General features: G+C 37.7%; 1 protein-coding gene across 2 annotated transcripts in view; it reads right to left on the reverse strand.

The window, feature by feature from the left end:
* PAWR (pro-apoptotic WT1 regulator) overlaps positions 1–14,071 on the reverse strand; it is a 72,614-nt gene that overhangs the window by 52,057 nt on the left and 6,486 nt on the right. The window lies entirely within an intron of this gene.

The raw sequence follows: 14,071 nt of genomic DNA on the forward strand, positions 1-14,071 counted from the left end.
TTTCCTACTTGCAATTACGGGATTGCATGTATCTTTTCTGGATTCAATTGGATTTCATTTTTTGAAAGAGCAGTTGAATTAATTAAGGTTCCCTAGGCCCCTGAAACATCTGGAAAGAAAATGATCTGAGAAAAATGTAAACTTTTACTAGATTCTGAGAAAGTTACCTTGAGAAACAGATAATTCTTTACTTGTTTCTTATTCCTTAATAAAAAAGAAACAACCCACACTCTCTCTGATATGTCTCTGATGATCAGTAACTTCAGCAAGGAGAACCAGCAAAAAGACACTTTTCTCAGATACGCTTCAGCTCACTGACAACAGGGACTAAGACAACCAACAAAAATAAGCAATGCTTTATACTCCCTTTACTCTTATTAAAACATGATTAAAGTACAAAATCAGTGTAATTTCTGAAAACACGAAGTGAAGTAAACAGCAGGAAAAGAAACTGGAGAGGGTCTATACAGCAAGAGCACATGAAGAAGAAGGGCTTGTTCAGCCTGCTGAAGAGGAAGTCAAGAAGCAATTTAATAGCAACCTCAAACTATCTGAAGGTTAGTCACAAAGATGAGGGAGCCAGGCTGTTCTCAGAAGCAGCAGATGATAAAGCAAAGGGTACAAAATGCATCAACTGGATACTAGGAACAATATTTCAGTATTAGAGCAGCAGCGCAGCACTTGGTCAGGCTACTCAGAGTGACATCTTAAAAGGTTTTCAAGCCTCAGTAAGAAAAAAACCAAGGATGACCTGATCCAAGGCTGTTCAGAGTAATGCTCTGAGACTTCCAAAGTCCTTCTTCAATAGATATTTCTATGCATTTACAGCACCAGGGCTGCTTGATTTCTCTTTCATGCCCTGTCACCCACTACCCCACAAAGTGGAAATCTCCGAGTTCACTTGGCTTTCATTTTTCTTACATTTGGGCAACAACTAAGATCAATGCTTCCCTTCTGAGATGATTCAGGCAAAATGTTCTGTGATTCAAAGCTCTGTGCAAAGAAGCATTCAGGCAGAGGTCCAAAGATGCATCTAAAAAAACATGCAGAAGCAAACAATTTGGAAAAAAAAAAAAAGAGTCTACACAAACAAGTACTTACATACATTTGAAAAGCTCTCCTAAAATATGCAAAGGAAAATGTTTTAAAAGTCAAAGCTTATGGTTTTTAAGCAGCCAATTGATTATTATTCATTAAGGGAATGAAGAAAGATGGACTGTTTAAAATGCACACATTTTTCTGGATAGAAGTATACTTCTTCCTGTAACATTTGCTAAAGTTACCCACCCCCAAAAAGTGAGCCGCCCTATCCCAATGAACTTTACTTCTTCACTGCTCCAACTCTCACTCTAATACATGGCTACAAAAGCAGATATACAGTAAAGTCACAACTCTCATCATACACCATATGATAAAGACTATACATATTGAGGAAAGGTGTTCCAAATGCACCAAATTCAGTGAAGGTCAGCTTCCAATGGATTTGTGATCTGATAGCTCACTGAAATCAAACCAAAACTGACAAGACCAGAAATCTCTCCTCTTCGCATCAATTATTTTCTGCTGCTTTCTCTCGGTGCATTCCCTTACACTCCATTTCCTTCTGCTTCATTCTAGTATGATCACTTCTTTTTTTGGCCTTCCATAATGAAATTTGTAACAGCTTTGTTATCACTGAGAGCAGCAACTTTCTCAGATTTAAGGAAGAGAAGAAAAGGGACTCATGGATTAAAAGCTGCAGAGGAAAACCAACCACAAAAGCCCTGCTCATCTTCAATAAGGTAAGAGACAATATACATGTTGGTCACATACTCTGCAAATCCTATTCCTTGTGGATTGTTGCATGATCTTAGTGAGAAGCTAAGGGATACATGGGTGTAGCTTTTAACTCCATTATGAAGTACCTTCTCAAGAGAATTCACCAAATTTTCCCCTTCTATAAGAAATGGCTATTTGATGAAAGCAAGTAAACTTCCAATCAGTAACTACAGTAAGCAATGGCTGTACTGGCAAAGGTCACACTAGAAATTGATATTCTAGCAAAATTAGGAACCAAAGACAAAAATAATGAAATTTTTGACCAATTTATAGCAGTATAAAATAAAATCAGTAAAGTTTGACTTGGAAATTAAGGCTGCCTCCAAATTAAGCTCAAATTTAAAAAAAGTACACCCTTCAGTGTATTTTAATTTTATTCAGTTGTCAAAACAAACTACACTTAGTCCTTCTACCAGACATTAACACCTGGAAGTGATATGCCCATTTCTGATACAGTACTCTACCAGCAGATACAGCACAGAGATTTGCAGTGTCTAAGCTTCACACCTTTTCCTCTTGCTATTTACTGTCAAGAGATGACAATCAAAGCACTTTTTATGGGGACTAACCAAGCAGCCACCGAAAGTCTGAAGTGGGTAACCAGCCAATAGCAGTTCCTTCTGCCACATTATAGGCCCATTTAACTATCTTGATGTAAAAGGTACTGAAGCTTAGAACAAAAATTCACAAGTCTTCACTTAGCTCTGCAGTTCTCTTTCCAAATACTTTAGAACAGCTGAGTGGAAATTGCTCTTTCTTGTTATCTTTTGTCCAGGTTTTGGTGCTGTTGCATCATGACATACCCACAACAAGTAAATTGCTCCAACAGAGTAGCAAGTTGAAATGTAACATGACCATATGGACTGAATTCCTATCAAGTTCTTCAAGTCCTGGATCAGTTGATTTCAGCAGTAGACATCTACTAATATTTCAGCAAGAACTGACTCAACCATCATCTTCAAGCTCAACATTCCCTAAAAATCCAGGAATTCAATCCAATTGTGTATAAAACACTCTGACTAATAGATTAAATATTTAGAGGACAGCTTCTTCATCTTCAAGCTCAACCTTCCCTAAAAATCCAGGAATTCAATCCAATTGTGTATAAAACACTCTGACTAAGAGATTAAATATTTAGAGGACAGGATTATGTTCTGACCAATAAAAAGAGCCTTCTGGAGATAAATGGCTTTTTTTACAAATCCACCTTTCAAGGACAGCTCCATCTTTTGAAGAGAATTAGTCTTGAAAGTAAAAAGCACTCATCTATAAATTCATTTAAATTATAAAGCAGCAAATGCATTTAGGCAGAAAATAAGCACATTCTTATAAAGCTTTCCAATTAAAAAAAAGAAAAAAATACAAAAAACTAAATACCCACAATTACACCTCCACTTTTGCAGACTTTCAAAGGTTTCAAAACACTTGACCAAAAGTAAGAACAAACAAAAAATCCACCCATGCAGCAACAAATGCTAATTTTGTTCAAAACCAAACCATTCCACAACTGATAAAACTGGTTTTTAATTTAAAAGCAAAACACACACAACACACTTTTTCATCCCAACACCGCCAGTTCTGTGATCCTTTGTAACACATTGTCTGTGCTGGGTGAAGTATATTTAAGTATCTGCAAAATATCCCCCTCCCTCTTGCCACATTCCCTTCTTCCCCTCCTCACTTTTTCAACTAATACTTTGACATTACTGGCCTCACTAAACTCAATCCTGCGAATTCCTGACATTCATGTCTTCTTAATCTGAAACGTAACTTGAGGAGATGGTTAACATTTGACCTTTGCTCTACCTCAGACATACCTGGAGACACAAAAAAAAGTCCAAGACATGCAATATGCATTCACAGGCTGAAAGGATGTTTTATTTTAAAGTTCCCAGCACACAGTCTTTAAAAACACCAATCCATTAAAACTTCAAAAGGTAATTTAATAAAAATTTCCCCACAACCATTGCTTTGCATAAACATTACAAACTTGTACTAAGAATGAAGACATGAAGAAATAAAAAATAAATCCCTAGTAGCATACACCCAGGAGTTATGGTGAATTTAAGAATTAAATAGCTACTACAACTAATGAAAGCAGTCAGTCTCCTTTAATTATACTGGACACTATGTTAGAGAATGGACAACAATAAATCATATATTGATTACAGAAGTGGACATGGTACCTAACAGGCTATTAAAAAATTAGTCAGAAACAAATTACTAAGATAAATGGAGGATCAGGCTACAAGACAAATCAGAAATAATGCAGCCAGGTACTTTATAAAACAGAGGGTCTACCTGCTTGCTCTAAATGAAGCCAAACAAAGGCTCAAATACCAGCACCTTTACCTTTTTTTTTCTTTAAGATACACTTTTAGAAGTGAACCTTAAAGATTATTCTAGCTTTTTATCCACCTTCCTACTTTCCTTCATTATACAGACATGCACACACACACAAAGAATAAGGACTTTTGAAGATTGCTAGCTACAGTTTAAATGGGTGCATTTTATGTGTGGTTCTTCATTGTTCTACTTCGGGAAACAGATTTGCTACAAATTAAATACCCTCAGTGATCAATAAGGAATGTTGTATTGGTGTCACATGTTTTTACACTAAATTAACTTGTCGGGCACATAGGCTGCATATTCTTTTGCCTCCTAATTACTGGAGAATACTACCACCAGTATCTGGCAGCACCAGAATTTTGAGGGAAGAAAAGAAAGGGTTGGAATACCAGGGATGAACATGACTGTTTAACAAGCCAGTGTCTGCTAGAATACAGTCCCCATTTGCTGTTATCTCTATCAGCTTCAGGCATTTTGTTTGTCATACAGTTAAAGCATGACTGAACATGCATTTTGAGACTGTTGTTAAATAAAACCTGTGGCTACAACTAATAAAGGGAATGTCCTCTTACAGACATGATGTATGCCACCTAAAATTTCAACCAAGTTCTTAGAAGCAAAAATTGAGAAAATAAAGTGATTACTCCTCTTTTGTTCTCAAGAAATTTTCATCTTCAGTTACAATTGTGCCTTTCAAATCAACTTCTACCAGCAGCTGCTAACTCACGAAAATTTTTCATTTTTTCAAGAGTAAAGTATTTCAAGGTAAATATTTCCATAACTACAAACAAAGTAAACTGCAAAACCTTTATTTTCAACCAAGCTTTCTCTATACGTAAAATAAAAAAGGAACACACAGAAGGTATTATTTACAGTCCTCTTTGGAAGGGCTGCCTATCACAGAGAAATCACATCCTTTCTCGTACCTGTAGCTGATTCAAAGCCAACACCTTTCAAATGAAACCAAGTGCACTTACTTTGGTTCAAGCCCAGATGCAGAGCTGAATTCAGAGTCCAGTGGCTATCCCCAGCACAAACATCTGTCATCTATCCCTGGATTCTCTAAGCTTCTTTGTCTCACCCAGCACACTCTTGCACATCCCATTCAGTGTACTTGGTTCCCAAGCCAGCACCATTCCCTCTGAGCTCACTTCTTACACCCCATCTGCTATGAAGTTCACAGAGTGCTGACTTACAAATAGTTCATGAAGATAGCTAGAAAAGTATGGTCCAGGCTAAGTTCCAGATATAAGGCAGCATCTGTAATCCCTGATGGCAACCTCTTTGCAGCAGTACACGAGTTCCCACATCTATGCAATTTCTATAGCTGTGTCCACATGCAAAATTAGTCCTCCAAAGCATCCAGCATTCTAGAAACATGTAGAAGATCCAATATGACATTTGAGTACTGATTTTAATCTAAAGAGGAGAAAAAGTAATCTTTGCTATGAATGCATGGCTAACAGAAAATGTATTTTATAATTCCCCTGTCAGATACACCTTCCGTATTTCCCTAGTCTGTCTACTTTTCTGTTGATGACTAAAAATTACCTGCTTTTTAAGAATATATTTGTAATGTTAACGTTCTAAATTTATTATTTTATCTAAGCTGCACTTAAAACCAAACAATTTTTTTCATTTATTTTTAAGCTTTTCTTTGAACACAAATCTTAATGGTAAAAATGCAAAGTCCCTCTCCCCAACTATCCTGTGATATTTAAGGGGATTCATTCATGATTACCACAGCTTCCTAATAAGCAGTGTCCATGTAGGAGAACCATCCCTGCACAAAATACAGAAAAATCTGAATTCTGTAAATTGAATAAAAGCAGATGATAATGGAAAAAAAATCCACTTAAAACTGTGGAAAAATACTTTACAGGCCCTACTTCCTTTTTTGTTAATCTGCTTTTGATATTGACCAAATACTAGTCCAGCCACAGATCTTGGTTGATACAGTCCCTCCATGCTTCCACTGGAGTCCTGCTATGCAGAACCAATGACTGTGGCAAGCAACCAAAGAAATAAAAAGAGACTCTTTAGTTTTGTTTCAGATTTGGATCACTACCCAGAACTACTGGTTGCGTAAATGCTACCAAATCAATTTCAGGGGGAAAAAAGAGGTTTCTTTAAAATTGAAATTTTAAATACTGGCTCATATAAACGTAAAGAAAATAATTTTCACATTTAAGCTTAGATTCATACACATTTATATGAACAAAAATTTTGGTCACCTGTGTTTTAAGAATGGCTGCAACATACCTTCAATTTCAGAACCTATAATTAAATAACATGGTATACCCAACTTGACTGGAACATACTTTTCTTTCTCCCTTTTGACACTCAAATTTTGCTGCTCTACTTTCTCATTGTCACGTGCTCACCTCTTTTTCCAATACAAGTTTTGTCTATCCCATACTCATTTTGGAGGTGGTGTGAAAAATTAAGGGAGAATCCAGTCATACAGTCACTGCAGATCTAAAAGAGTTAACACTTATGCAACCCTGCCTTGTTTTTCCCAGGATTCTTCAAAAAAGTTTATCTCAGTCTCCATAATATGAAAAAATGCAAAAGGCTCTACAAACACTATCTCATATGCAAGTATGAGTACTGGATACAATACACATTCAACAGACCAAAAACTTTTTAAAAAATTAACATAATAATAAACCAATTGATAGCACAAAAGAAAATCACCTCTGTTTAGTGAGCTGCTTTTTATTTATCAGATTCATCAATTCTCTCCAGACACACCAACAAAACTGTCTCTTATAAACTATATCTATAGTTAGCTATCTTTTCTTACCATCTCCTTTTTTAAATATCAGGGCATTTGTCATCTTTGTTGAAGTTCTGTATTATATTACAGGATAGACCTATCTTGAATTTATCCTTCAGTTTAGCCTTTTTTTTGTTATTTACTATGACTTCAGTAAATTTACTAAACACCTCCTCAGTTTCCGCCTCAGGCTAAAAAATCCAAGCATACTTAAAGACTTTTACAGGTACATTTTGAAGGGACAGAAACACATTTCCAGATATATCTTTACCATTCCATTCTGTCAAAGTGGTATAAAAGCTATTATTTTTACTATTGCTGCTTCCAAACAAAGGTCTGACACACAGACCTCAGACCCATGCAGCAGTGCACAATCTGCACTGATTGAAGAACAACTGTACTTATGCAATGCAGTGGCAAGCCCACCAAACACTCTTGGAAGTGGGAAGCAACACTGACATCCAAAGGTCTGAGAGTAAGCTTGACCACACACATTTGCATACCCACATTTCCCAGTATTTCCAGATGGAGCCAGGTAAGGTTAGCATGATTTATTAGCCACAAGCTCAGCAGTGCATGAGCATCATCCTGGTCCTTCCACATTGATCCAAGAAGGAACTCAAAACAGAAGAACAGCTATCCTCAACCTAAACTAATAAGCTGTAGCACCTAAATACAAAGCTGTAGGGGTGCTTACACTCATCATAATGGAATAGACAATGAACTGATAGCTTACACAACGTAGGTAGTTCAGGCTTCAGAGCTCATTTTCTGGTCTCTCTGCTCAGGCCAGCAGTATGTGATGAAAGCTTTAGAACATAAAAATGTACAAACAACCTCCAGATCATTCTAAATAAATAGACCACAAAAAAAGAAAAAAAAGAAAAATCAAAAAGAGAAGCAGAATGATAGCTGGGAATATGTCATGAATGAAAAAGTACATCAATATCCCCATTTCCAAATTCTCGGTTTGATTCTGAAACATTCTTGCATCTCATAAAAAGTGCAATATGCTATGAAAAGTGTTTTTTTGTATTGAGCTGCTTGGCAACACCTGCATTCAAATAGCCTCTGGGTAAGTCTGACAAAAACTGATTTGACATCTGACTAGCCCCATTTTTTTTAAAGGAAAAAGCAAGCCCACAAATGGGATATATTAAAACACCCATTTATGATTTAGACTTAAGAAGATTGTCAGATAAGGAGATGCTCCTCAGTTTCTGCCTCAGGCTAAAAATAACTCCTATATTTTGCTGTAGAAGTCAACTGCCTGAGGTGTCTTTACTCCACACAAGGTAATTACAATGCAGTCACACTCAAGAGGATACAAGGTATCTTTACATGCCTCACTGTACAAGTTTTGTTAAGTTGTAGTTTATTTCTGTTTTCACAAAGAATTACCTTTAGGGTTTCTATGCCTTTCTAGCCATTAAAAAGTACTACAGACTTTGCCCTTTTTCAATTCTTTCTATTAGTAGCAGATCAAAAGAGTTTAATTCTTAAGAATGCTCAAAGTGCCCAATTCCAATACACTTCACTGGAATGCTTTATCAGAGTACTTAACACACTAAACATATGCTACTTAAACATTCAGCTATGGAATTCCAAATCTGAAAAACTATCACATTTCTGAGATTACTATAGTATTTACTACCTTTGTGAAAGAATTTTCTAGGCTCAAACATCTTGAAAAACAATGACAAATCTGTAAATTAACAATTTAAGCTCCAAACATATCCTTTACCTCTTCTCAGAATAATATAGCAGACATGAATGTAATTTAAAATATGAAAAAATAATGTGGACCATCTCAATTCATCACATCTCCACTATTTTCCTTAACAAATAAACCCAAAGGACTGCTCTGTCAAATGTCTCTACATTCAGTTTTTAAATCGTTCAGCATTTCTCAGCATTTTACAGATGTTTATAGCTTTTGTCTAATTGAAATGACAGTGTCATACAATCATCCTTTGAAGTACCACATTATAGACATACACACACAGAATCTTTCATCTTAGAATTAGTACATTAATTTGAAGAGAAATTTTTACATAAGCATCTCAGAACTTTTATAGGAAGGAAAAAATGGTAACCCTAAACATGGCTGTGTAACAGATAAGTTAAACAATTCATTTAGCACAGGACTAAATAACAATTTTCTACAGGACCTAGACCTTCTGTGTTCCACTCCAATTCCCACATTCCAAAATAGCTAGCTCTTTACTCACAACAGATCTTACTCAAAACTACTCCTCAAAAGAAAAAACTACAAACAAATAAAGATAAGCTTTTGACTTTGTGTTCTAGAGGCACCTCTAGCAGCTACCAGCTTCAGGAAAAATTACAGATCATTAAATGGTACCCTTGTGAAAAGATAATAGTTACTAAACCAGTACAAAGGACAGAGCAGTCATGCATGGAATCTTTGCTGGGTTCCAGGTTACAAGTGCTGAAATTGTTTTCCTACAGTCTGGAGAATGTGTGTCATATAACACAAAATTAGGAGAGCTGATCAGTTAACTGAGGTATGAGTAAGATATAACTGAGGTATGAATAAGTACTGCATCTGATCAGAGATGAATATGACTTTTGATATCAGACTTGTTAAAAACATGAAGTCATGGTCCTATTTCAGACTGGATTTAGTTTGTAAAATTTAATAAGCCTCATCACCATGAGTGAAAACTAAACACACTGCACCTCAATTTGTGAGTAACAGTCTGGGACATAGACTACAAGCACAACCACTGCCAAACTTCAAACAGAGGCACTGGCATAGCTCTGGCTGGGCAAGGCACTGCTTAACTGATCAATACTAATAATAATTCCTAGTTCAACCTGTAAAGACAAAAAAAGTACGTTTATGGAAGAAATTGAGGTTACACTTTGTATCACTGATTACTCTGTTCATTGCATCTTGGAAGAATTATTCAGATTAAATTTGTTCTAAGAGCAGACTAAGAGTTCCTAGAGCTCTTTTGAAATGGCTGCTCACAATATATTGTTGGTTTAAGACATTTTTGATGTTCACTTTGTTTAATAATCTAAATCAGATCACCAGAATATTAATTTGCTCCTAAACTTTGCAATAAAGGTCATCTTTCAGAAGCCAAACAATCCTGAGGAATATATAGTGTAACTAGTGAACAGGGACCTTGACATGAGGCTAACAGATACTATATCCAGTTTCTGCAGGGAAGAGAAGGAAATAAGAATCAGAGGTGTCCCATCATATGTAAGGGTTCTTAGAAACGTGGACCTCACTGTCAGATGATTTTTTGTATGCTAACAGTTTATACAAGTTGAAGAGGAGACTGAACAAGTATTTTGTACATAAATTTGTTTTAATTTCTATCTATTTAGCAATCTTTATACAGTGTCGCAAGTCTTTGAGATGAAAACTGCCAAGTGGCTAGAAAACTATTTCACAGGAAACACCACACAGCATTTCTGCAGAGTTCTTCCTGACTATGGCCATGGTAAGAGCAGGACTCAGAGCTGGGTGGCTCTTTAGTCAGACCCACTACAATTAGTCTTATTTTATTGGTGTGCAGAGAGGAAAAATTAGGCTAAAGAGCTTTACAAAGTAATCAAATACATCTTAAGTGTGTACAGTGGGAAGAGACCAATCCAAATGACTACAGGTTTCAACTGAAATCCCACATTCCTACAAACACTAAACTGCATATTGCATGGGAAATAGTTCACAAAATATGTACCATATGTAACTACAGTGGACAAGGAGGACATGCACTTCCTGTAATTCACAGAAAGAAGTAGCAGGGTCAGAAAGCACTGAGAGAACGAACAGTGAAAGAGGGGAAATCCCAATTACTGCTTCCTTAGCTTCTGCCTACAGCTATGCTGTCTCACACATCTCATGGATATATGTGGCTTGGACACCATACATATAATTGGCTGTTACTTCCCAACTTTTTCCACATCTGAGTGCTGTATGCATTTGGACCAGCTATCCTGCCTCTGTATCTCAAATCTTGTTATGTTACCTGTTTCTGCCAACTAAAGTCTGCCTAGATTGTTGCTCTTACAAAAAAAAAAAAAACACTCATCCTTTTTCCAAGTATCCCAGGTAGACACCAAGTATAAACCTAGGCTCTTTGCAGCAGTGCATGGCTGGAGACAATGGATGTAAATTTAAAGGACATACCAAAAGAAGGGAAAACACTTTCATCCCAAGGACAGTCATGTTCTGGTAGAGCTGTCCAAAGCTGTGCAGACTACATCCTTGGAGATTTTCAAGATCTGACTGGATTCAACAAGGTTGAATTAAAGACCTCCTGAGGTTCCTTTCAACCCTAATTACATTAGATTCAATGCCTACACAAAGAAGGCACCCAGCACTGCCCCAGACTATACTTCTACAAGTCTCTCGCCTACCAAAAAGCTTCTGACTTAAGAGATTCAAGACATTAGTCACTTACTTAGGTTTCAGATCAAGAAAATTAATTAAATACTGCATAAAACATTGTGTAAAGCCCATGTCTAGTAATTTTTTTTTCATATTTTGGTTTGAAGGTGAGTAACAGCTGGGAGTTAAGATAGGTAAAACTTGCAGATGGCACAGCATTCTTTTTGTTACTCTGAGGATTTTTTTTTTTGTTGTTAGTTCATTCCTCTTTTAAGCTTACATTCACCCAGGATGATATTCTTATATTTTGTACCAAACCTGACTACATCTAAGATGACGTGATTACATGGTAAGGCTATACAACAGAGTTGAACACAAGATTTGCAGGCCTGGAGTAAGAGAGACCTAAATTTTCCATTCAGTCCTTCACAGCAACATGAAAACACAGTAAAATCCTAAAATAAAATGTCAGGGCTGTGGCTTTTAATTCCCCATGACTTTGTGTAGCACAGAAAGTAAGTCATCCACTTATAGTCTTCCAATGGAAATTCTTTAAATACACAGCTCCAACTCTGGGGAAAAAAAGTTGCAGAGAAAAACATACATGAATTTACATATATGTAACAAATGCAAACTAGATAAACATAATTTTAAGAAATCAGTACAAACTTGTATGTAATTAATCAACAGTGGCCCTTCCAAAAGTCCCCCGTACATGTCAAGCTAAAGAACTTACAAAACAATATGCTCCAGAGATGCAATGAACTATGAGAAGTTCATGACAATAAATATTCTGCTTGGGGGTCATCTGGTCCAACCTCCCTGCTCTTGCCATCTTTCAAAAGATGCTCTTGCCATCTTTCAAAAGATGCTCTTGCCATCTTTCAAATGATCAATTTTTTTGTTCTGCTGACTTGGATAGAGCAAGTTTTCCACTACTTCCACTGCCAAGAAGAAACTAGAAAACTCTAAACGTTTTCTCTCATATACACAATTTTACAGTTCAGCTTCAACAACTACTGTACACAACCCTCATATTAGGGTTTTCTGCACCAGCAATCCCAGAAACATTGAAAGTTTCCTTTCATTTTAAAAATTCACCTTCCCAAAATTACACTTGGAGAAAAATGCAGAGTCAAAAGAATTAGAGAGGAAATTAACAGATTCTGCCACTTTTCCATCACCATCCTTCCCACTCCAACAGAAACAAGGGCTGGAACTGAAAGGAATTAAGTATGTAAATAAATTGGTATTTTCTGGTAGAGTCTGGTGAATTCCACATGGAGGTACTGGCCTACAATCTACTAAAACAGACTTATTGAATTTAGTAAGTGATCCATACTGCCTCTTAAAGAGAAACAATTTCTGAGGATCTTTGCCATTGAAAAACTACTGCATTGCCCAGCCTTATTCCAAAACAGTGTTATCCTAGAGCATAGAGAATATCCTGAGTTGGAAGGGCTGCACAAGAATCAGGGTCCAACTGCTGACTCTGCCCAGGACATCCCCAAAAATCACACCATGTGCCTAACAGCTTTGTCCAAATCCTTCTTGAACTCTTGTCAGGCTTGGTTCTGTGGTAACTTTCCTGGGCACTCTGTTCCAGTGCCCAACCAACCTGTGGGTCAAAAACCTTTTCCCAATATCCAACCTAAATCTCCTGACAGAGTTACATGACCAGTCCTATTGCTGCTCACCAGAGAAGAGATCAGTGCCTGACCCTCTGCTTCCCCTTGGGAAGAAGCTGGAGACCCAGATGAGGTCTACCCCCATCTCCTCCAGGCTGAAGACCAAATGAGCTCAGCCACTCCTCATGCAGCTTCCCCTCCAGACCCATCACCATCTCCATGGCTCTCCTTTGGACACTCTGCAATAGCTTAATGTCTGTTTTATATTGTGGTACCCAAAACTGCCCCCAGCACTGGAAGTGAGGCCACCCCAGTGCAGAGCAGAGCAGGACAATCCCCTCCCTTGCCCAGCTGGCAATGCTGTGCCTGATGCCCCCAGGACAGGGTTGGCCCTCCTGGCTGCCAGGGCTCTGCTGACTCATGTTCAACTTGCCAGTGACCAGGACCCCCAGGTCCTTTTCCACAGGGCTGCTCTCCAGCACTACATTCCCCAGGCTGTCTGGGGTTGCCTTCTCCCAATTTGGTGTCAAACGCACTTAGCATTCTTTCAAGTCCTGTGTCCAAGTCATTTATGAAGATGTTGAAGAGCACAGGGCCAAGGATGGAGCCCTGAGAAAGCCCACTAGTGACAGGTCCCAGCCTAATGTAGCCCCATTCACCATAACCCTTTCCTCACATCCATCATGTGATGTGTTTATCCAGCTGTGTACTGGACATTTTGTCCAGAAGGATACTGTAACAGACATCATCAAAAGCTTTACTGAAATCCAAAAAGATCAGAACTAGGAGCCACCTTGTCATAAAAGGAAATTAAGTTTGACAAGCAGGACTTGCCCCACATGAACCTGTGCTGTGACCCATGACTGCATTGTCCTTCAGATGTTTCTCATTACTCCCAACATAATCCTCTCCATAATTTTACCAGGAACTGAAGTGAGACTGAGAGACCTGTGGTTACCAGGGGCATCCTTGTGGACCTTCTGGAAAATTGGGACATTTGTCCAGTTCCAGCTGACTGGAACCTTTTCAGATTCCCAAGACCATCCAAGAACCATTGAGAGAGGTCTTGTGATGACATCAGCCAGCTCTTTGACTACCCATGGATGAATCCCATCAGGTCTCGTA

The sequence above is a fragment of the Lichenostomus cassidix genome, chromosome 1Aa (genome assembly GCF_008360975.1).
Source record: "Lichenostomus cassidix isolate B80296 chromosome 1Aa, HeHo_3.0, whole genome shotgun sequence".
Classification (NCBI taxonomy): domain Eukaryota; kingdom Metazoa; phylum Chordata; class Aves; order Passeriformes; family Meliphagidae; genus Lichenostomus; species Lichenostomus cassidix.